Here is a 25,858-nt window from a genome sequence, read left to right on the forward strand (position 1 = left end):
GAGGGAAGGCAATGGAGAAGAAGGAGAACAAGAGTAAGAGGAGGGGTTGGGTGGAAGCTCAGGGATAGAGCGCGTGCCTGGCATGTGTGAGGCACTGTGTTCAATTCTCAGCACTGCCTATAAATAAATTTTAATTAAGAAAGAAAAAAAAAGAGTAAGGGAGGAAGAAGGGAAAGGGGAAAATAAATGGAATGAAATTAACAAAATCATGTCATATTCATATATAAAGATACCAAAGGGAATTTCACCTTTATGTATGTGTAGGAGGAAGGAAGAAGGGAGGAAAGGGATGGGAAATGGAAACGGAATTCAAATTCCTTGCATGCATGATTTTGTCAAAATGAACCAATTACTATGTAAAATTATGATGCTCTAATTGAAAAAAATACAACCACATTGTACAACTATACAAAATATTTTTCTTTACATCCTTAGATCCTATAAGCTTTTTTCTATTTTTATTTTTAATTTCTTTATTTTTTAATGTTTTTTGTTAAAAACTAAGACACAAGACATAGACACCTCAGCTGAGGCCTACACAAGTCAGTCACCAGGACCATGCCTTCCACCTCCACATCTTGCCCATGGAAGGTCTTCAGGGCAGTAACACTGTCATCTGTCTCCTAGGAAGGCAGAACCTTCTTCTGGATCCCTTCTGAGGGACCAGCCTGGGGTCTTCCTGAAGTCTCTCTTCCCAGAAATGTGTCCACTGTGGTTTGCTTGGTTGTGGTTGTTTTTTCTCATCACAGATCTGTTTTAGGTAGATTATATACCATAAAAGCTTCTAATAAAAACCTTCAATAGTGGAGTCCACGTTTTTAAAATTTTTAGGGTGTTTATCGAGGTCTACAAAAGCTTCTACTAAATCCTTCTCTGTGAATTTCCTGGGGATTCTTTTTCTTATACAGTTTCCTTTAATCTTGCTTCTTCGGCTCTGTGTTCCTGTTGGGGTTCTAATAATTCTTTATTAATCAATTTCTCAGGATAACCTCTAGGAACTCCCCAATCACACCTGGGTAAAATCATCTGACAAAAGTTCACGTGCTGAAGGCTTGGTCCACAATGCAGCCATGTTCAGAGGTGAGGCTTTTAGAAGTGATTGGATCACAATGGCCCAGCCTCATCAGTGATCAATCCATTGAGGGATTATAATTTGATGGCATTACTGGGAGGTGAGACCTGGCTGAAGGGTATAGATCCTTGGGACAAAACAAATCATGTCCCTAAATGTGTGCGTGCGTGTGTGTGTGTGTGTGTGTGTGTGTGTCTTCCAGTCACCATGAGGTGGGAAGCTCTGCTCCATATGTCCTCTCTGCCATGCTGCCTCACTACAGGCCCACAGCAATAAAGCCAGCCTACCACAAACTCAAACCTCTGAAACCAGTAACCAACATAAATCTTTCCTCCAAGTTGATTTTCTCAGATATTTCGTCACAGCAATAGAAAGCTGATTAATACAACACCTCAACCATAGTCATGTTGATTTTTACAACCTCTTCACCTATGGCAAATCCTTTGAAGCCATGAAAAAACTTTTAGAGTGTCTTATTCCAAATGATGCCATTCCCTCTTGGGGACATCACCCCAAGACCAAGCAAGGTTCTTGATAAGGCGACAGATGTAACCCTTCCGGAATTACATCAATGTCTCCCTAAGTTGCGATAACCAGGATAAAGGTCCTCAGGTATTACATCTTAAAAACTGCTCCAATTTCTTGATTTACTGATTGGAGCAAAGAGGTGGTCTGAAGGGAGAAAGATTATTTTGATATTATGAAATTCACCAGGACTGTCAGGGTGCTGATGAGGGATTCACTTCTGTGCCAGGTCACCATTATCAAGAATAAGCAAAATCTTGAAAGGTATATTACCTCCAGACAGTAGTTCTCTATTTCACTGCCACAGTAATTCAAGAAGGCACCCTGGAAGAGGAAGTGGGTCACCCATGACTGACTACTGCTCCTACAGGAAGCACACTGCAGTGTGAACTTATCAATATGCTTGAAAGCCCTGAGCTTCTCACTGTGCCAGGTCATAGTGGGCTTCAATTTGAAGCCTGCAACACTGGCCCCTGCTGTTATCTTGTTCTTAAAAGTCTTAAACCTGGCACTGATTCACCTTCCTTAAGGATCAAAGTCCTCTCAGGCATCTGTTTCCAGGGAGGTTTCATTCATATTGAAGATTTGTTCTGGCAAGTAATTTTCCTCCACAATAAGCTCATCTAGCATATCCAAAAGTTCATCAGCTGCCTCACATCAGATCTCACACATTCACCATTCACCATCACATTATATAATGGAGAAAGATTTTTCATCACTTAAACCACCCCAAGCTAGCAATAAATCAACAGTGTAGCTGGGTCCTTTTCTTTCAACATAGTAAACAAACTTGCTATGGCAGGACTGTCAGGATGCAGAGAAGGAAATGCTTCTGTGCCAGGTCATTAGAAGTTTCTCCATATCTAACATAGGCCTTCTCAAATTTTGGTTCGTCTCGTTGCCTTCAATGAAGTAGTTCCTTTAGCAGCTTTTATCACATTGTCTTTTCTTCAAGATCATAGCTATGGTGGAATGATACATGCCTGACTGATGAGCAATAATCACCAATAATTTTCCACCTTTTAAGTCCTGAATCACCTTTAAGTTTGCTTCCAAGTTAATCACTCAATGTGACTTCTGACTGGAAAAATTAGCAGTGATTTTCATGATCAGAACAAGACTAAATTAAACCCAAGAGAAAGTGACACTATAAACCCAAGATGCGTGAGGCTGCTGCTCACATGACAGTTCTACAGCATACCTTTTTTTATATCTAAATACAAAGAACACGCTTTAAGGTAATGATTATAGTATAGTAAATGTGTAAATCAGTAATAGTCATTATCATTATCCAGTATTATGTATAATACATAAGTGTACAGGCTATACTTTTATAGGACAAATAGTGCAGTAGGCTTTTTTACAACAGCATCGCCACAAATATGGAATGCATTATTCTAAAACATTATAAATGCTATGATGTCTTTTGGCAATAGCAATTTTTTGGCTCTGTTATAATCTTACGAGACTATACAATAGTAGTATGTGTCCATTGTTGATCAAAACGTCATTGTTCAGCATGTAACTGTATGTCAATACTATCTACCACTGACTATTACCATGCATTATTAGTGTAAATTAGTTAGAGTACCTTTCTCATTAGTAAAGCAGGAATGACAAATATGAAACAAAAACTGTGAGATTGCTAAAGATGAGGAAAATACTAAAAGAAGATATTAGGCAACAAAAGCAAATTTAGCTTAGCAATTTTAGCCAGGGCACACAGCTTTGGGTATATAAATCAAAATTATATAATGCCCTATTCTATTCACTTAAGCAAACAAAACAGAAAATTAGCCTCTTAGGTCAAACAGATTAAGTATAATCCTTGTTGCAGGTCCCTTTCATCTCATGATTGTATATGTAACATAATTTCACCTTCTAACTAGTTCTAAAGCCTAATAGAATTAAGTGGCAAATAACAGTCAACAGAAATAATGGAAATCCTTTGGTATCTTAAAAACAGACTAGGCTTTAAAGCCAGTTTAAAATACAATGTATACATAGTGAGGTATGGAGAGGGAGAATGTGAGGAACAGACAAACTCTAGATAAAGCAGAGGGGTAGGAGGGGAAGGGAGGGGGCGGGGGTTAACAATGATGGTGAATTGGGATGGACATCATTATCCAAAGTACATGTATGAATTGATGTGAACATACTTTATATACAAACAGAGATATGAAAAATTGTGTTCTATATGTGTAATAAGAATTGCAATGTATTCTGTTGTCATGCATTGAAAAAATAAAAGCAATTAAAAAAAGAAAAGGGGGGGAAGACTCTCAAAACTATTGATATACAACAGCTTCACTACCAAGACTGAATAGATTCAAGTTATTATTTTCTATATTCATGGAAGAAAGAAAAAGTAGGTTCTTTCTCTCCTTTCCTGTCTCATTACTATAAATAAAGGAAAGCAGGTTGAGTACAATGGAATCATATGGACTATAAATTCTTAAAAAAGAAACTTGATCTATCAACCTGCCATCAGTTAGTTCTGTGGCTTTGGGCATATTTCTAGGCCTCAGTTTTCCCACCTATAAAGTATGAAGGATTGGATTAGATGACTATTAAGTAACTTCTCATCTGAAAAATAAACAAATAAATAAAATACAATGTTGTTCCATCCCCTCTATCTTTTCCTCAACTGTGAGAGCTTGGGCAAAGTTATTGAATCTCTTTGCCCCTGGTTCCAAGTAGTAAAGTGGCCATCTCATCCTTGAAGAAATGCTGAAAGCATTAAAAATATAAAGCAAACATAAAACCCACAGCATACATCTCACTCACAAATAATGAAATACATGTCAAGTGAATAATGCTTAAAATCTGTCTTGTTCCTTACAATAGATAAAAGGAAAACATACATTTAACTGATAACAGGAATTTGTCACCAAAGGAAGTTAGTTGGCATAAGTAATGATCAAGAAAGTATTAAGTTAATATGAATATAGTTCCATGAACACCAGTGAATATGATTCTTAAAAGCAAAGCAAATACAAGACAAATGGAATATTCAGATTTGACAACTGACAAACATTACACATCAAAAAATTAAAGGTAGTTTTTAATATATTCTACAAAAAAAATATTCATAGGGCAGGTGATGTAGCTAAGTGGTAGAGCTCAATCTTACCATGTGTGAAGCCCTGGGTTCAATCCCCAGCACTAAATATATATAGATTCATGCTATATATATGATAATTTTTAACATCTAAGAAATCATACCATCCAAGAAAAATGTTGCACTTTATCAAGCCTCACTTTTTGTAGCCAGCAATTTATACTGGCTCACCTACTTGAAATAAACTTTTTTAAAAACTCTTAAAAGGTTTCAGAAAAATGTTAACTCTAAAATTTACATTTTAAGCTGGGTCGTCTTCTCAACTCAGATATATATATATATATATATATATATATATATATATATATATATGTGTGTGTGTGTGTACACACTACTTAATGACAAATGCCTCAAACTTAACAGCCCAAATGAACTCATCTCCTCCAATCATGTTTCTCATCTATCACTCTTTCTCTGCTCCCTACTCCAATAAATGGTCCCAGAATCCACTCATGTTCCCAATCCAGGTATCAGAATTCATTTCACAAATACTTACTAATCATTAATAATGTGCGTGAACAGGGGAATGTCTACAAGTAAGTGCTCTTCACTCTCCCTCAGTCCACAGACCTTATCCATCCTACCTTCTTTCTATCTGTGAACCCATTTCCACCCTTCCCCACTGGCTGCACTGCTTCACTCTGGCTCTCCTTCCTCAGCTGACTACTACAGCAGCCTCTGACTGCTCCCCAGGCTTTCCAGTGCACTACTCCCCAACTCCTTACCCAGACTGTTGTCCACATCACCATTTCACTTCTCTGTTATATCTTTCTCAAAATTTTCTCAAAGAGTTAATTTTCTATACTTTCTTGAAATTTTAAAATTCTATCACTATCTTTAACATGAAAGGGTATGCAAAAGTCTGTAGGAATTCTAGTTTCCTACTGTACCCAAAAGCACTAGTAGAGATCCTTACTTTAGTAACTAAAAAATGATGAAAGATTATATAAGCAATTACCACATAGTAGTATTCATTTCCTAGTCTTCTACATAGACCAAAAATATCCTTGCATATAAAATAAGAAAATATAGAGTTTACAAAAACGTTACCTTCTAGAAAAAAATATTCACTATTCTAGTATTCCCCAGCGTCATAACAACCACTATTCTACTACAAGAAGCCTGGAATAATGTCTGCTATATGGAACACGACAAATATTTATTAAATGAACTGGTTCTGAATCATCTTTAACCATGTCTCCTACTATTCTTCACAGATCTCATGATAAAAAAATAGACCTGAGTTCACCCATATACAATTTTCTACAAATAACAAACCAAAATTTTTCACTTTTTAAAAAGCTCCTTTATAAACATGGGCACATTATACAGTAAGCAAAAGAGCAAAAAGAATATTGACACTTAGTGATCAAACCAAGAATTTCCTTAAATCTTCCTGCCAAGGTACAGGCCAACCTACATGACTTAGTTGTCAATCAGATGTCAACAGTCAGATCACCACTACTCCACCTCCACTCCCTAACCACACAAATTAAACCACAAAAGAAACAAAAGTTAGAGCTCTATCATCAGAGCTTTAACTAGAAATGAGATTTTTAAAAAATCTTACCCTAAAATATTTACTGAAGTTTTTTTTCAGTCTCCAAAGTTCTATTTTTCCATCTTCTCTTCAGAAGGCCCTGCTGCAATGTTCCATCTTAACAAATCTGAAAAGAACATTTTAACTAAATACACAGGCATTTTGGCTTTATTAGCCGTGCAACAAATTCAAATTAAATAATTAAACAGAGACACAAGGAAATACTTAAATTTTAGTCCAATATTACATTTCCTTGTTTCAAGTTTCTAAACAAGAAATACTTCTAAAACTAGAATAAGAACAGAATTTCCAAACTAAGGTCTTCCAAAAGTTTCAAGAACACTGTTCTATGGAAAGAGCATGAATGTGGGAGTCAGAGGTTCTGGAGGTCAAATTGTATGGTCAAAGCATACTCCAGTGTTGCACTGGAAAACTTTCTAACTGTTGGGTCCCTGCTGGCAAAAACCGTGCCTCTGTATTAGGGCAGCACCTGGCTCACTTTTTCTCAAATGAAAATCACCTTGCAAACCCTAAAGAGCTTGGGAGATGTTTATCAGACCTGATGAAGAGGCCAGGAATTAAGCCCTGTGCGGTGGCGCAATTCTAGGATCCCCGCGACCCAGGAGGCTAGGCAGGAGGGTGGCAAAATCAAGGCCAGCCCGGGCAACGCAGGAGGCTGTTTCGAGATGAAAACTGAAAGGGCTGGGCAAGCCGCAGCCCAGTGGCAGAGCCCTGGCTTCGATGCCCACACCAAGCCTCCAATAATAAAGAGTGGCATCCAGCGGAAGTCAGCGGCGGGCTCCGCCGAGCGACAGCAGGACAGGACCGGGCAGACGGACCGGCTCCGCCGCGAGACCTCTCCTTCCCCCGGAGGAAACTCACCTCGACTCGCCCCGCAACGTCGGGCCCCTTCTTCGGCCGCCCGGGCGCGGCGGCGGGGCCGGCAACACCCCCGGAGGACGACCCCCGAGCGGGACCCGCCGGCAAGGCCTCGGCTGTCTCGAACGCCGTCGGAGCCCCCGGCCTCCCCGCCCCACCGGCCTCCGGCTGCCTGGGCCCTGCGCCGGGCGAAGGCGCAACACCGCGGGCCTGCTCACCTGGGCGCCCGGCCGAACCGCTCCGCCCGCTCCCGCCCGCTGAGGGCCGTGGGCGGCGGCACGCGCCGGACACGCCCCCAGAGCCCCCGCCGGCCGGCCGGCCGCCCGGTCAGCGCCCGCCGCGGCCTCCGACGCCCGGGGACAGGGGCGGGTCCGCGCGCCGGCCGGGCGCACTGCGGCTGCGTCAGCAGACGTCGCCGTCTGCACGCCGGCGCCTCGAGCCCGGTCGCGGCCCGCGGGCCCCGCCCCCGAGCCGATGGTCCCGCCCCCGGCCCCGGCCTGGGCGGAGTCTGGGAGCCGGGGAGCCGGCGAGCCGGCCGCAGTACCCGCGCGCTGGGCAGTGCGCGCTGTCCGCCCCAGAGGAGGCGTTGGCCTTCCTGATGCTGGGGGAGGAAGCGCGCACGTGGGAAAGGAGGCCCACCAGAAGAAGAATCGGTGAGCGAGATAAAACGGATCCACCCAAATAGAGCGCAGTCTCCTCCGACGGCTGCCACGCCGTCTCGGACCCAGCCTATCATGAGTGTTAACTGCTACTGTGGTGCTAATGAAAGTGGATTGATACTCACCCTTTTAGAGGAGTAAGGCGCTTACGGTGCCTTAGCTGGGGAACCAAGGCAAACAACTTTCTCAAGTGCAAACTGCATTAGGAAGAAAAAAAGAGCCACAGCCGAAACTGGACGCTTTGAATTCCCTGGGGCAGACGTGGAACGTGCACCGAAGGCGACCGGGAATGCAAACCGTAATTTACTAGCCTGGGTGAAGAGTTAGCTGGCTCATTAGTCCTCTCAAACCCCTGTGAAGAGTATTCTGATCCCCATTTTTCTAAATTTCACAAATTGAGTATCTCAGGCTCAAAGGAGTAAAATAATTTGGCAAACTGGAGACCCAGGATTTAAATACGTGCCGCGTGGCTCCAGCATCTGTTCCATTAAGCATTACAGTGCACTGCCTCTGCACATGGACACCTCGCGTTCCGACTTCCGCCCAGAAGAAGGATTTACACATGGAAGCTCCAATCTCAAAAAGAACAAATATGAAACCAAATTTAAGCTAAAGGCAGAAAATATACAAGGTAGGATATGGAAATAACGCCAGGCAGGAATGGTTTTAAAAGATTAAAGAAAAGTCAAAAAGAAACGCACCTGTCTTAGTTGCACTCAACTGCCACCTGGACAGTACAAGTTCTCTGAACAAGAAATTACCTAGATATGACTCAGATTCCCCAAACCAAACTGAAACTAAGCTGCCCTGGAGCTGAGGTGAAAGGATTGAGAGGGAGGTAAAATGCACTCTGACTTTCATCTGACCAGGTGAGGGCTGCAGGGATATGGAAGTGTCTGCCTCTACTTCCTTCCCATTCCTAAGAGCAAGTGTACCCTGTAACTACAAGTGTACATGAGGCAGCATCATAAAAATGAATTCTTTATTTTAGAGCCTGTCTATGGCAAAGGCTTTTAATCTTGTGAAAATCGTTAAACTCTCTGACATTTCCTGTGGATCACTAAGTTAGCACAGCCAGGCTCACCGCCTTCTCCAGTCTCCTACATTTTTCATCAGCAGGCCAAGGTAAGGATACCAGCGGGTGCCTCCAGAGAATTCAAGTATTGCTCTAACAATGCAAGCCCTCTAATAATTGTTTATGTTTAACTTTTTACTTTGAAATAATCTTAGATTCACAGGAAGTTGCCAAGATAGTAGTCTCAGTGCTCTGCCACAGAGTACACGCCCACCTTGTTTCTATTTTTGAGACAGGGTCTTGCTGAATTGCCCAGACTGTCCTTAAACTTGTGATCCTCCTGCCTCAGCCTCTTGAGTAGCTGGGATTACCAGTGTGCACCAACATGCTTGCCTTCTCAGATCTTATGTGGGCTCCTTGCATCTAGAAATCAAATTAATTAAAGACTGATTAATAATAGTACAGAATTTTATTAAATTTCCATGTACATGAGGACCTTCAAAACACAGTGGATTCTGAAAGAGTGGCCAAAGCTCAACGCTTTTATACTTTTTAGACAAAGAACAACAAACTTGGGAAGGAAGGAGAAGCCAAATCAACCTCTAGCCTAGGATAAATCCCAGTGATGTCACTAAGAGAGGAAGTGTAAAAACAAGTTGGAGTGGGTGGGATTAGGAAAGACAGTAAAATTAACTGGGCATTACTTTCCTATGTTCATCTATGAATACATGACCAGTGAAACTCCACATCATGTTCAGCCATGAGATCCTAATTAAAATAAGTTATGTCCTATCTATGTTTCATATGTCAAAATATACTCTACTGTCATGTCTATCTAAAAAGAACAAATAAAAAATTAGAAAATTAAAAAAAATAACTATTGTTAGACCAGAGCTCTTTTCACCAGCTTACTTGCCCAAGTTTGTTGCAGCCTGTCAGCACGTCTCTGGGGATCAAGGCTGCTTTCCATGTTGGAATGGAAGAGACAGCCCCCCATTTTACCTTGAGGTGTAACTTAAAATTGTTACAAAGAATGCAATTATATGGACTATTATAATATTGAAATTTTAAAATAAAACTTTAACATTGCTCTTAAACATAGTCAATGGGATCTAAATACTATAATCATTTATAACCAATAACTTTCACTTAAATAATGGACAAGCTTTCTTTAATAGTTGCAAATTTTACATCATTTCTTTTTCTTTCTGAATTAAATTTTATGGTATTTCCCCAACAGAACATAGTCCTAATATAATGTATACTTAAAGTTTAAAAGTCTTTTATTGAGGTTGAAATTTTTTTGTTTTTTTTCTTTTTTTTCTGCTAAGGACTGAACCCAGGGCCTTGCTCATGCTAGGCACATGCTCTACCACTGAGCTACACCTTTGGTATGTAAATAAATATAAATTTTATTTTAGAATTTCTTATGACCATAAAGCTCTTATAGTTAAAATTTTTCTGGACTAAATTACAATTATTAGTGAAAGTCGATTAAATGAAATAATTATTTTATAAATTTTGATAAAAATTATTTTGAGAGTAAAATGTACTAGAAATATAGATCTTATTTAGGAAAAAACTAGTTTTGTTCAAATTAATTGATGTATCTACAGCTGAATCTTATAAATGGCTTAAAGGAAAAATGATTATTTCTTAGGGGCTGGGATTATGGCTCAGCAGAAGAGCACTTGCCTAGCATGGGCGGGACCCTGGTTCGATCCTCAGCACCAAAATAAAAAAAAAATAAAGGCATTGTGTTGTGTCCATCTACACCAAAAAATAAATGTAAAGAAAAAAATGTGAGTAAAAATGATTATTTTTATAGCTCATGTGAATTTATGGAGACTGAGAAACCCTGTTCATATAAACAAAGAAATGGGGATGAAAGAAGTTTTACTGCATCATTATTACTTATTTGAACTCCTTCAGAGTTATATACCAAAAAATGGAATTTTAATCTATTATCAAAATTACTATAATGGCTATTATTATTTTGAGTCAGGGACTCACTGTGTCACCCAGGCTGGCCATGAACTCCTGGGCTTATGCGATCTTCCTGTCTCAACTATCAAGTAGCTAGGACCACAGGTTCACACTAACACACCCACACCCACATAAAAATTAGGTTTAAATTAGGTCCTTGTAATATTAAGAATTAGAAACCAATCAGAAATCTTTTGCTGCAAAAAGATTTATTACTGGGGCCAGGGTTATGGCTCAGTGATAGAGCACTTGCCTGGCATGTGTGAGGCACTGGGTTCAATCCACAGCACCACATAAAAATAAATAAAATAAATGTGTTGTGTCCATCTACAATTAAAAAAAATTTTTTAAAGATTTATTACCTAGTAATCAGTCATTTATTCCAAAAGAAATTTACTAAAACTTTGCAGATGATGGTAATTATTTTTGTTATTTTTTTTCACCAAGCCACCCTGTTGAACCCATCACACTCAGGAAGAGTTTGGGGTCAGTTGTTAATTTCATCATAGTTTTTCATATGATGTCCAATTGAAATGTTTTGTCATCTCATGTGCTTTAAATACATTCTTTGTCAAAACCTATAGCTGGAGATTAGGCTTATTTGTGAAAAATTTCTACATTAAACCTAAATAGCAGATTCAGCCTTCATTTTTCCATCAGTTAGCCAAAATAAATTTACTTTAAGATTAAAAAAAAATTGACACTAATTTTCATGTCAAATAACTGTTGATATGCACTTGGGAGGCTACCCCTGAGAAGTGTAAATTAGCACCAAAATTAAAGTCACTGAGAGAATGACTTGAGACATAAACTTGGATTTACATTAAAAAAGTGTTGGAGGAAGAATAAATTCATAAAGTAAAAGAAATTATATGTTTCTTATTCTTAATTGATGTAGGAATAACTTTGTCTAAGGTAACATGGTAACAGTATTGGACGATTATGACATACGGATAAATGAGAAGAGTGACATTCAGAGAGGACTGGCAGAGGGATTAGAAACACCTCTCCAGTTCCCTGCACTGTGTGTGCCCCAGCAAGGTGTAATTCAGAGGTAGACCTGGAACACTGTGAAATACAGGAAATCCAGGGTGGAGCTCAGTGGTAGGGCACTTGTGCAGGAGGCCCTGCGTTCCATCCCTAGCACTACCGACAAAGGAGAAGGGAAACATGTATTTTACACATACTGTGACAGCCACTAGAATTTTTTCTTTCTTTTGCTGTACTGGGAATTAAACCCAGGGGCACTCTACTACCATTAAGCTACATCCTCAGCCCTTTAAGAAACTTTCTCTTTTAAAATTTTGAGTGAGTGTCTCTCTATGTTGTCCAGATTGGCCGGAATTTACAATCCTCCTGCCTCAGTGTCCCAAGTCACTGGGATTACAGGCTTGCACCACCAGGCCTGGCTACCACTGGAACATGTAAAGAGTATAGTTGGTATTATAACAATGTAGATAAAATAGAATTATGTAAAGTTCTCAAGCAAAATGAGAGAAGGCAGGAAAACATGGAGAAATTAAACAAAGAAATGAAATTAGCTCCGATCTCTCATCCTGCACAAAACTCAACTCTAAGTGGATCAAAGACTTAGGCACAAGAACAGAGACCCTGTGTCTAATAGAAGAAAAAGTAGGCCCAAATCTTCACCATGTTGGCTTAGGACCTGACTTCCTTAACAAGATTCCTAGAGCACAAGAAATAAAATCAAGAATCAATAAATGGGATAGATTCAAACTGAAAACCTTCTTCAGAGCAAAGGAAACACTCAATAAAGCGAAGAGAGAGCCTATAGGATGGGAGAAAATCTTTACCACATGCATCTCAGATAGAGTTATCAACCTTCAGGATATATAAAGAACTCAAAAACCTTAACACCAAAAAACAAAACAAAAGCCCACAATCAATAAATGGGCTAAGGAACCAAAGAGACACCTTACAGAAGAAGAAATGTAGTCGATCAACAAATATATGAAACAATGTTCAACATCTTTCGGAATTAGAAAAATGCAAGTCAAAACTACTAGAAGATTTCATCTCACTCCAGTCAGAATAGCAATTATCAATAATAGAAGAACAATAAATCTTGGCTAGGATATGGGGAAAAGGCACACTCATACACTGCTGGTGGAACTGCAAATTGGTGCAACCACTATGGAAAGAAGTATGGAGATTCCTCGGAGAACTCGGAATGGATCCACCATTTGACCCAGCTATCCCATTCCTCAGTTTATACCCAAAGGACTTAAAATCACCATACTACAGTGACGCAGCCACATTAATGTTTATAGCAGCTCAGTTCACAATAGCCAAACTGTGGAACCAACCTAGATGTCCTTCAACAGATGAATGGATGAAGAAACTGTGGTGTAAATATATACACAAGGGAATGTTACTCTGCCTTAAAGAAGAATGAAATGATGGCACTTGCAGGTAAATGAATGAAGCTGGTGAATATCCTGCTAAGCAGATAAGCCAATCCAAAAAACCAAAGGCCAAATGTTTTCTCTGATATGCAGATGTTAATTCACAATAAGGGGTGGGGGGCTAGGGAAGAATAGAGGTACTTTGGATTAGGCAGAGGGGAGTGAAGGGAGAGGAGGGGTTATGGAGGTTGGAAGGATAGTAGAATAAATCCGACATTATTACCTTATGTACATATATGATTACATGATCAGTGTGATTCTACATTATGTACAACCACAAGAATGAGAAGTTATACTCCATTTATGTATAATATGTCAAAATGCATTCTACTATCATGTACAACTAATTAGAACAAATTTTAAAAGAATTTTAAAAATCACTAACATAATGGATAATAGTCTAACGATACTGATAATTGTTCTAAAAGTGAATAATCCTGTGCTCCAGGGGAAGGGAAGAGGCTTTTCAGAGAGGATAAAATAAAAAGGGTTGTTGTTCAATGGTAGAGCACACCTGGGCTCAATCCTCAGTACCAAAAGTACAAAAGGAAGCAATGTACATTCAGAAGGGCAACGGGCATGGATGGTAGCTCAGTGCCAGAAATGACTGGTCTGTCCCTGTTCCAGCAAAGTTCCGCCTCTAGTGTACCTGCTCCTTTATCACATGGCAAAAGGCTCTCAGGACCGAGGCAGCCTCCGGTTTCTGTTCACACATGAATCTGTCCTTCTTTAGTTCATTTTCCTTCATACTCCTTTGATTCTCTAAATACGATGTGAGGTTTCAGTTGACACATTCCATGTTAGTAACTGTCTGCACATGGTGGATGACAGAAGAGGAAGGATCGCCCGAGGGACCTGGAACTTGGTATTGAAGGGCAGCTCGCACCTGCTGCTTGGCCTCCCAGCATCCATCAGGTAGATAGAGAGAGGAGTCAGCAAAGGGGACAGGGTGGCCAGGCGGTGGGAGGAAAGCCAGGAAAGAAGGATGACCAGGAAGCCAAGAGGTGAACGTTTCAAATGCAGCTGTCACAGGCTCCACAGTCAGAAAAAAACACAGTTCCAGCTGGAAGACGCTCATTTTCATCCCAGCGGGACAAAGCAGGGAAACAGGAGTCTGATCTCTTGGAGGAAGAGTGTAAGTCTTTTGGAAGACAGATATTTTAAAAATAGACACTCTAGGAGACCACTTATGAAGACAAATTTTTTTAATCTTTCTTTTAGTTGTAGATGGACATAATACCTTTATTCTACTGATTTATTTTTAGGTGATACTGAGGGATTGAACCCAGTGCCTCACACATGCAAGGCCAGGGCTCTACCAGTAAGCTACACCCTTGATTGTAATTTTATGTTATAAATATGCAAACTAAAATTATAAATTCTCTGAATTTCACTTAATTCTCCCTTCATTTCTGATGATTGGAATCAAACTATCTTGAGAAACAGAAACTATCTTCTTCACTCCACAAATAGCACAAGAAAAATATATTTCAGTTAATACACATATGCCCCATTGAATAATTCTGAAACTTAAATTTTTCCTGTTTCAATGTGGTTCAAATGTTGGGCAGTCTACCATTGAATTACTACTAAAATTATACAACAGTTGATACAATTCTCAACAGCAATTTTTCTGGTAGACAGTAAATAATGTTAAGGTCACAAATCAAAGTATTAGCATCTTCATTAAATATATTATAATTTGTCTATTTGCTACTACACACAAGGATACAATCCTCTCACATGTACTTTTCTTACACTCTAATCATATTTTCACCTCCATTAAGTCCTACTGCAATAACATGGAATTGAATTATTGCCTCATTCATACACTATCATAAGCAAGCCACTGTCACTTTTTCCCTAAACTGTAATAGTCATTCTTAGAAAAACCAAAAATTTATAACATGATTCATCTTAGCTCATATAAACCAATTTTCTCCCTGGAAGCTAACGTGAACATTGGTAAGATTCTTTTGGATCTGAAAATACCTTGAAAGCCCCTCTCTTTGGAGCTAAGAAATATCAGACTCAACAAGAATTTGAATGAAAGAAAAACCTTAAATATATGGACATATGGAAGTTACTTAAGACTCCATGTCATTTTGATCTCATTCAAGGGCATATTTACTGCTTCTTTTTAAGGGGGATGTCGTGGGGATGCATCCCAGGGCCTCTGAGTGAGACACATGCACTTGACCACTGAGCCACCCCCACAGTCCAAACGGCAAGTTTCCAATACTGGGGAAAAGAAAGCTCCCTGGGACCCTGAACAGGGCAAAACTGGAGACAGAGGCCGAGCACGAGATGCCTCATAAAGGACACACACACAGTGATTTTCAAAAGTCTTCGTTTTGCAAACATGAACCTACTACAAAAATGAGTTTTCTTTCAAAAACTGATGTTTTTACAGGGTATCAATACTATAATACACCTCCACCACTCCAACTTGAACTATTATGGAAAATAGGGCGCCATTAACAAAACCAGCAAGAGCAAGCCGTGAACAAGAATGTAAACCTTCATGAAGAAAAGTTAAAGGCTATAAAAAAATCTAAGTGGAGAGAGAACTGTGCTGCTAATGTTCTGTTTAAAGTAGCATGAACTCTATTTACCATAACAGTTCAACACAGTCCCTGATAAATCCAGCTGATGTGTTGAGGAACTTGCTATGCTCATGTCGATTACATATGGATGAGTAGAAGCCCACAATTCCTAAGTCAATTTTAGGAACAAGAGGAAAGAGCAAGGCATGCCTTCCTAGGTATTAAGGAAAAATTAAACATCATCAGTAAAGAAACAATACAATACTGGAGCAGAACAAATAATTGGGCCAGTGAAACAAAATGGGAATATGTGAGCGGTGTTGTGCATGTTGAAAACTGGGGGTGCTGAGAGGACTGGTTCGTTAGACACCCACAATTGGGGCCCTACCTTGTCCCTCACAAATGGACAGACGCAGATGATAGTTAAATAATAGATTAATGGAGAAAAATAGGCAGAATGCATTGTGATGCATGGCTGGTTAGACAAAGGTTTTCCCACCAGACAAACCAGAATGAAAAATGGATATTTGCCACATTAAAATTAAGGAGAAAGTGAACAATCTTTGTTCAGGTTAGGTCATCACAGTGATAGATAGTGGACCGTCTTAGAAAAGATACTTGCAGTATTTAAAATCAACAAACGATCAATATCAAAACAAGATAAAGGAACACAAAAGGGAGTGAGGTATAAATGAAATGGGAGAATAATTAGAAAACAGGCAGAGGGCATAGCAAGGACACAGGAATGCAGACTCTATCAAGATTCTCAAATGAGATGCCATAGGAACACATCATGTAACAAAAGTAAGAAGAGTGACTGATTCCACATGTTAGTGAGTAACAGTGCAGCTGGCAGAGTTCCGTTCTGAAACCATCTGATCGTTCTTAAAATCAATAGGTATGTGCCCACCCTCATGATCCAGTGATTCCATCCTGAAGCCTCCCACAAAGACTCTCACAGGTCCTTGGTAGACTCTTTTTGAAGATTTTCAAGTGGCATTGCTGCCAAGCCATCTGCAAGAGGAATGGAATTACAAAATATGATAGAGGCACACTGTGCACTAGTTTGCATCAGATACACACTCCTGGACAGGTAGATGGGTATACTCATATAACTTCTATTATAGATGAATATAAATACCTATTTATGTATAGTTACATACAAGTTATGTTAATACACAGCAACTTAGTTGTCAACAATTATAAAGAGTTAAGAATGAGATTTGCAGCACAAAACTATACACATTAAAATAACACTACATATCTGGGTATGGTGGAGCACAGGTCAATCCCAGTGTCTCTAAGGCAGGAGGATCACAAGTTCAAGGCCAGTCTCAGCAACTTAGCAAGGCCTAAGCAGTTTAGCAGGACTCTGTCTCAAAAACAAAAATTAACTAAAATAAAAAAGGCTGGGGATGTGGTTCCGTGGTAAAGCGCCCCTGGGTTAAATCCTGGTACAAAAAAAGAAAAAGAAAAAAAGTCACTATACCCAATATAACATATTTTACAGGTAAGCATACAGCTAAGGACATTTATCCTTGAGATTATTTTCAAGTAGAACAGAGGCCTAAAGTTAGATAAGCACATGAGTAAGGGTATGAACTAAGAACTGAGAAGCAGGGTAAGCTCAGCTTCACCTCACAGGCACCCAAGAAATAAATGAAAGCAAACAAAAATTATGAATGCATAATTGGAAATAGGAATACCTGATTCCTAGGGGTAAGAGTTACATTGGTCATCTATAAAAACCTTTTAAGACTGTGAGGTCTAGGAGGCCCATTATGCTAACCAAGCAAGAAAATTATTTTGTTTTAAAAGGACATTTGGCTTCTTGCTACAGTTTTGGAAATACTGCGTAATTCCTCTCATACCAGTTTCAAAGTTTTCAAAGGAAAAGTCAAATTCCTTCTCAAGACCTCTGAACAGCATGTAGCCCTCGTACTGACTTCCTTGTGTATGTGTTTTCAATCCAGATCTTGACCTAGTTGAGGACATATATGAGTTTTATAAACCTGGGAAGGATTGTGTGGAGTGACCCCACACAGCTCCCTGCAACCAACATCACACCATCCCTTTCAAATCCTTTTCCTCCTCTGAGCTTCAATTGATACAGAATGCTCTATGTTCCTATGAGAAAAATAGTAAATTAAAATTTTTTGAATGAAATAATATATTTTTAAAAAGTCAGCCATTCTAGCCAGGCATGGTGGTGCACACCTGTAATCCCAAAAACTTGGGAGGCAGAGGCAGGAGAATCACAAGTTTGAGGCCAGCCTGGGCAACTTAGCAAGACCGTGTTTCAAAAAAAAAAAAAAAAAAAAAAAAAAAAAAAAGGCTGGGTGTGGGTAGCTCAATGGTAGAGTGTCCCTAGGTCCAATCTCTGGTACTGCAATAAAAAGATAGATAGATAGATAAATGAAATGAAATGGAAAAAACATAAAGCCAAACATTTTCTAGACAACAAAATATTTTGCTACAACAATAGTTAATATATCTATGTGTGAGATGATGATAGTGCAGGTTATCAGCACAGGCTGCTTCCTCACATGTTGAGGTAGAACATTAGAGAAGCACAGGAGGCAAGCATGTAAAGCAGGGTTTATTTAAAAAGGAGTAACACAGACTCCCGGGAAGGAGAAGGGGGCCTAGCAGTATCCTGGTGTCCCAAGAAGTGAGGGTGTCCTGCCCCTTTTTAGACAATCCTAGACTGTTCTGCTGCCGTCTGCCCCGTTGTCTCTCTTCTTCCTGCATATGCTGTAGGCCCAGGAGATGCCCAGGGGGTGGCCACCAGGTGAGAAGCAGAAGGGCAGGGGAAGGGCAAATGGAGTGACCCAGGCAGGAAGCAGCCCAGGAGACAATGATTAACAACTTTTACAACTCCCTGTAGGGAGGGGACAATTCCTGGCCACGGGTTAGAGCAGGGCAGGTTACCCTGACAAAGGGGGAGAAAGGGCCTGAAGACATTAGCACTGCAGCTCCTCAGGCTGGTCTCCAACTTGCTGGACCCAAATTGGCCTCCATTGTCTTTATCTGACCCAGTTGCTATCCACACTGACTGCCTGGCTTTAATTCAGGCTTCATTAAGAGGGGTAGATTTTCCTTTTCAATCCTGAGGAAAACTTGAGGAAAGGTAGTTTTGAAGCCCACCCCTGCCTTCTTGCTGAGGGAGCCCTGTGAGTTCCCCACTCCTGTCTCACCTGAAAACCTTCCCTCGCATTTCAAGCTTCTAGAGGGATTGAAGGCCAAGGGTGTAACTAACAGTTGAACAGTGTGCTCGCCAGCAAGGGCGGAGTGGAGACGTTAGAGAGGAAGTGGAAAGAGACCTTGAATGGGAAAGAGGAGACAAGGATGTCGCAGCCTGCAGACAGCAGAGCAGGTCTGTGCTGGCCTATGCTCTTGTTGGTAGCTGCCCTCCAGGCACAAACAGCAATGTTGGGAGAACTCTCTCGAGGTGTGGGCCCACCAAGACTTGAATCAGACTCATCCAGACAAGGAGCCCTGAGCTATTGGAGCTTTCTGTGTGAATCAAAGACTTGTGCGCGCTCTCTCTCTCTCTCTCTCTCTCTCTCTCTCTCTCTCTCTATATATATATATATATATATATATATATATTTTTTTTTTTTAACTGTAATAGTGGAGAAAAGTGCTGTCCAGAGCAATATTAAGGGAATCTGATTAGAATTGCCAGTGCCAATATGTAATGTATAAAATATTTCACCAAACGAAAAGCACAGGAAACAAATGAGATCATTGAAGAGCTGTACAGAATGTCTCTTTTTCCTGATGAAAGAGTCCCCCGCCCCAGGATGACTAGCAACAAGCAGAGTGGGACTGCCCTGGGAGCAGGCAAACTCAGGCCTCTGGTCGGCTTCACCCTGACATGCTGGTGGTGAGGAAATGCTAACGCATCAGGAGAAAGGCGCGTTGGATGCTGACGATTTCCTTTCCTGTCTGGAGAGAGCTCTCTGTGCTTTCTAGACTTAATTCCACGGTCATGGCTGCTTAGGAAACACTGTTTTCAGTAGCTCGTCTCCAGATTTCATTCTTGTGTTGCCATGCGCTGGAGCTTCCCCTCCAGGCTTGCAAAGGAAGGACTTTGCCATATGACTTTTAGAAACAGTGAGGATCCTGGATTTCCTGTGGCCTGGGATTGGAATCAGGAGTCAGGAGAGGAGCCACGGACCCCCTGAGTGTTGCAGAACGCTGACAGCGACAGTCACCTAACCTTCCTCGTTCTGCATTCTTCTTCCTCTGCCGGGTTACCCTCACCCTCTTGCAGCATCTTCCAAATGTGCCTGGAAGGTGGCTGAGTCTTAGGTCAACCTTATCAAAACCACTTCCGCACACCACTGTCCTTCCTGCTGCAGGAACACAGAACCACGCCGCAGTTTCCTGCCGTCTCTCCCCGCTCCGGCCACCACAGTGATGGTACACCTTCCTTCCTTGCCGGCCATTAGCTTTTCAGCCCTGTGCACTGCTATTTTAATAAATCATTTTCACTTTGAAACTTCTATTTTGTGTATTAATAGAATAAATCATTTTTACAATGTGTATGAATGTCCTGTTAGTTTTGAAATTTTATGCCCCTAACCCTTTACTTTGAAAAATTTCTAACCCATAGAAAGTTGAACAAATAGGAAATTAACACTCACATATCCTTTGACCTGATTTATCTCATGACACTTCATTCCTACACACTTCAATAACAATCTCCTAAGAATAAGGAGATACTACGTAATTACAATATCATTACAGGGACTTTAATACAATAGTTCTTTTTTTTTTTAAGAGAGAGAGAGAGAGAGAGTTTTAAATATTTATTTATTTTTTTTAGTTTTTCGGTGGACACAACATCTTTATTTTATGTGGTGCTAAGGATTGAACCCAGCACCCCGCGCATGCAGCCAAGTGCGCTACCGCTTGAGCCACATCCCTAGCCCCACAATAGTTCTTTTTTAAAATGTGTTTTTGCATTACTTTTACATCTTTTATTTTTAGTTATAGATGGATACAATACCTTTATTTTATTTATTTTTATGTGGTGCTGAGGATAGAACCCAGTGCCTCACACCTGCTAGGCGAGCAAGCAACTCTACACTGTCCACAGCCCCAGCCCTAACACGATAGTTCTATCTGATGCAGTGTCTACTACTCAGTTTCCTCCAATATCTCCAAAATATGCCCTTCTAGATGTTTTCTTCTGCTTTGCTTTTGCTTTTGATCCAGTGTCCTTTAAAAGGCCATGTGTTGCATTTGGTTATCATAATCCTTTAATCTTTTTTAATCTAGAAGAGTCCCCCACCTTTCATTCTGTGTTGTATTGTTCGTGGTCCTAGAATCTAGATTTACCTTATTATTTTTTCATGGTAGATTCAGGTTCAACATCCTGGCAAGAACAGAGCATGGGTAACGAATCCTCAGTAACACAACAAAGAAAACAAACAAAAACCCTCTATCATTAGCCTGGCCAGGCGGCTCAGGCCTGTGATCCCAGATAACTCAGAGGGCTGAGTCAAGAAGATCACAAGTTGAAGTCCAGATGCAGCAACTTTGAGAGGCCCTGCCTTAAAACAAAAAATAAAAAGGGCTGGGGGTGTAACTCATGGCAGAGCACCCCTGGATTCAATCCCCTATACCACCAAGAAAACCCCTTCATTACTGAGGGAAAGCTTGGTGGTGGCTTGGTTATGAGTGTGCCCATTATAATGCTATGTGTTTTTTTCATCTCTTTATAACGAGCAAGTTACCGCAGGGTGATACTTAGAAACTGTGAATATCCTGTTCCCCAACAACTTCTTTCGCTGGGGATTGCTATATGAAAATTCAAGATCTAGGAATCAGATGTGCCCATTGCTGCTGGTCATTTCTGTGGCCATGGATACTAAGTAACATGACTTTATTTTTATTTATTGTGCTGGGGATAGAATCCAGTCCTCAAGCCCACCAGGCTCATTTCCTACCTCCGAGGACCTCTGAGTCCTAGCAGGTTTTAGGTTCATGTAACTTTATTCTGGCACTTGTACTGTTGTACCAGTGCTCAGGTGAAGGGGTGGAAGAGGCCAGGGACAGGCCACATCACTTTGTCTACTCGGTTGTCTTCCATAGTGGATGCTCTGTGGGGCACTGAGTTGGGACACAAACATCTTCACGCCCCGTGTGCACTTCCCACATCCACCCACCTGCTCTGATCCCAGGCCTCCTTGTTTCTGAAGGCTCTGCCCGTTGAGATCATTGTCCCTTGTCCCTGTCCAGGCCACTCTGAATGTGCCCTGGTGCAGCTGCCCTCCTTCTCAGCTTGCACACTTGTGGAGCTGACCCCGCTAGGTCAAGATTAGGCTTTCTCCTCCTTGTCAGAGGGGACACTGCCACAAAGTCAGTGACCTGCACACAGCTGTGTGCCCACTGGTCATCTTTGTGCCAGACCATGCTGAGGCTGGTGTGTCTCCTGTCTTAAGAAGGATGGCAAGCTCGCTTTAGTGAACCCGAGTTGGCTACTTCTAAGAGGCAGTTCTCGATGCAGTCTCGTGGTTTCCCATGGTCAGAATTTCCCCCTCCTCATCACCTGAATGACCCCCCAAGTTCTGCCTCAGAAGGCATGGTCTGGCTGCAGAAGCACACTCCTGATATTCCCACACCAGAGTATGCAGTTCAAGGGGCTCCATGGCAAACTGTATGCACAACCACTTGGACCTACTACGGAATCCCGTCTTGCTCTGGGCTGTGTTTGAAGCCAACGGTCATTCCGACTTCCACCTGAGAAGTGCGTCTGGACGTAAGCCATGGAGCCCAAAGCCTGTGTGCTGATGCACGTCTTTGTCATAGAAGCAGGTAATTCAGAAAGCAATAATTTGCCTTTTACAGGGACTGTTCCAACACAACCCCATAACCAAACGTAAATATTTTATGGATGTAGCAGGTTCCTAAACTCTTCAGGGTGTACCTTGTACCCTTTGGAGCACATGTCTTCCTAAGGCCTCCAGCTTGCCGTCACTTCTTGCTTGTGTACCTTTATGACAACATGCCATCATCATAATGTACCAGTGTGACGGTGGGACATCCACATGTCCCGGATCCCTTTAGGCTCTATTATGATAGAAAATGGAAAAGTTAAAAGAGGTAGAGAAAAAAACTGTTCCATGTCCTGATTGGGATAGAAAAGAATATATGCACTAAACCAATGACTGCTTAGGATGTATATGAGGCCAGATTAATCTCCTCTAGCAAAGGTACCACAACTGCCATAGTGGCTTCTGTGACCTCGTTTGGTTATCCTCCAGTTTCCACAGGAGCCAGACTGGTAAGTTAGAAGAGTGGGAACCACTTTCCATTCATGAGGGCATGCTGATTTCTGCTGTTATTTGGAAGAAATGCTGTGTTTTCTACCTAGTATCTGGGCCAAGGGTTTCGATTCCTCTTGGACATCCCCACTCTTAGCCTACACACCAGGAAGCATGTCAGAGTTCTGCAACTGCCAAGGGATCAGTCCCTACTCCCACACTGGGAAAACCACCAGTGGACGGTGTCACGTTCCTCGCGACTAAAACACTCAGGGTCACTCCGGGGGAACTGGGCCATGCGAAATAATCACACAGGAGACAGAGATACCTTTTTCTTTGGGGGTCCTGTGATGGCGCCTCTGAACTTAAGGGTCTGCAGAAAGAGCGAAAATGAGCCCGTGCTGAACCCTTTTATTGAGGAGAAGCCACTCAAATGAGGCAAGTGGCCAGGTTTCAGGGGGCTGAGTCCTTGACTGGGAATGTTTGGTCACAGGAGGGTGGCTGTGTAGTTCTGACAGACATGGCCCAGTTCTCCTCCAGGGGTTGTGCTCTTCGTCTTCCACCAGAGACACCTGAGAGTCTTGCTTTCACACAGCTTCACCAAAAAAGAGGGTTGTTGATCTCTGGAATATTTGTTAATCTAATAGGCACCTGCTCCAATTTTTAAATCCATGAAGGTTTTCTTTCTCTCCTCATTTGACCTGTTGCCTATCTGCTCTCCTGCGTATTCTTGTTTTGTATGATTACAGAGCCTAGGGTAAGCTGACCATGTCCACCTCTCTGTCCTCACTGCAGGTCACTCTCCTGCCGACCCACGCCCCTCACTCCTCTTTGGTGGTGCAGCAGGGCTGGCCTGCTTCCTGTTGCTCGGGACCCTCTGACACTCAGGCTCTTCGGAGAAGCGGAATCTGTGGTGTGAACGGGCAACCACAGCAGGGCAGGCTCTTCAGAACCCAGCATGGGACCAACGGTGTGATCTCAGCAGACAGATACACAGAGGAACATGTCTCTTTATCGAAACATGAATTTGCTATTTCTATTAATGTTATATAATTCATAAGCACACAGCTTTATGTCCTATATGGAAATCTAGGTGTACTAGACTTTAGGTGTAGACACCCAGTATCTATATCTATAGTGATGTCTTTCAATATATCTCTATTGGTCAATTGATAAATAAATCAAGATTTATTTAAGAAATGGGTTCATGCATTTGTGGAACTGATGCATCCAAAACCCACAGGGCAGGCTGGCAAAGCTGGAAACTCAAGCAGGAATCATTTAATGCTGAGATCTTGAGGTGCAATCTCTTCTCTGAGAAACCTGTCTGCCCACACAGTATAAAGAGAAACCTCCTTTTCCTAAAGTCACCTGATTGCAATTATGTTAATCACATGCAAAAGTGCAGTGCTGGCCTGGCATGTTCAAAGCCCTCGGATTGATCCCAGCACCACAAAATAAAAAATCAAAAAACAGGAGCACCTAGTTTGGTGTCTGACTGAACAGTGGTGCGGTGCCTAGACAAACTGACACACAAAACTAACCAGCACACCCTCCAGACTTGTGCTGGTAGTTCCTATTTCCTCAGCCCCCAAATTTCACTCTCTGATCCTAGAGTAAATGGCTTCTTCTTATTAATCAGGTAGTTTTTAAATGTTCACAAAAAAGAACAGTTTCAGTGGCACATGCCTGCGATCCAAGCAACTTGGGAAGCTGAGGCAGGAGAATTGCAAGTTTGAGGTCAGTCTCAGCAACTTAGCAAGACCCTGTCTCAAAATAAAAAGGGCTGGGGATATAGCTCAGTGGTAGAGCACACCTGCATTCAATTCCCACAGCCTAAATAAATAAAATGTAGATTCATTGTTAATACCAGTGCTAAATATTTTAAAACTCATTTCACATCAGAAATTAAACCTATCATAGTGCATAAAATAATAATTTGCACGCAATTCTCAGAATCCTCAGAAGATGTGCTGTGTCATATGGCTAAGGCACAGTCTTCAGAGTCAGACTAATTCGAATTTCTACACCTTTCTGAAGCATGATTTTGGGCAAGGTATTATTCTCTTAGAGGTTGTGATCTTGTTTTGTAAATGGTGAATAATAACACCTATCATGAATGGGTGCTATATTTTATTAAATGTTTTCTCTGTATCTGTTGAAATGACTAAGTGATTTTTGTCCTTAATTCTACTTAAGTGATTAATTATCTTTATTGATTTGCATATGTTAAGACCTCTTTGCATTCCTGAAATAAAACCAATTTGGTCATAATCTCCAATTTTTTTAATAATATGTTGTTGAATATGATTTGCTAATATTTTATCAAGGAATTTTGAGCCTAAGTTCATTGGAGATATGGGTCTGTAGTTTTTTTTGGATGTGCCCTCATCTGGTTTTAGTACAAGGGTGATATCGGCTTTCCAAAATAAATTTGGAAGTGTCCCATCCTTTTCTATTTCGTGATGTACTCTGAGGAGCATTGGCATTAATTCCTTAAACGTCTGATAGTATTCAACTGAGAATCCATCTGGTCCTGGACTTTTCTTTATTGGAAGATTTTTTTTATTACTGCTTCTATCTCATTGCTGCCTATTCATTGGTTTAGGTTTTCTACATTCTCTTGATTAATTTTGGCAGGATGTATATATCTAGATATGGATCCATTTCTCCGAGGCTTTCCAGTTTATTAGAGAATGAGTTTTCTAAATAGTACCTAATGATCCTCTGGATTTCTATGATGTCTGTGGTATTTCTCCTTTTTCTTCTCTAATTTTATAATTTTGGGCTTCCTCTTTTTCTTTTGGTTATT

At 41.0% G+C, this 25,858-nt stretch overlaps 1 protein-coding gene across 11 annotated transcripts in view; it reads right to left on the minus strand.

Annotated features, from left to right (window-relative positions):
• Nucleotides 1-25,858, minus strand: part of BLTP1 (bridge-like lipid transfer protein family member 1) — a 360,418-nt gene that overhangs the window by 192,284 nt on the left and 142,276 nt on the right. For 6 of the 11 annotated variants that reach the window (XM_081303435.1, XM_081303429.1, XM_081303436.1 and 3 more), the window contains exon 1: nucleotides 7,356-7,523. The gene's annotated coding sequence lies outside the window, so the exon portion shown is untranslated. Of the gene's footprint in view, nucleotides 1-6,288; nucleotides 6,386-7,140; nucleotides 7,524-25,858 lie in introns of those variants that run through there. The other 5 variants (XM_081303432.1, XM_081303430.1, XM_081303431.1 and 2 more) reach the window with 5 other exon arrangements.

This window comes from Spermophilus citellus (assembly GCF_964194105.1).
Source record: "Spermophilus citellus genome assembly, chromosome: 8".
Lineage (NCBI taxonomy): Eukaryota > Metazoa > Chordata > Mammalia > Rodentia > Sciuridae > Spermophilus > Spermophilus citellus.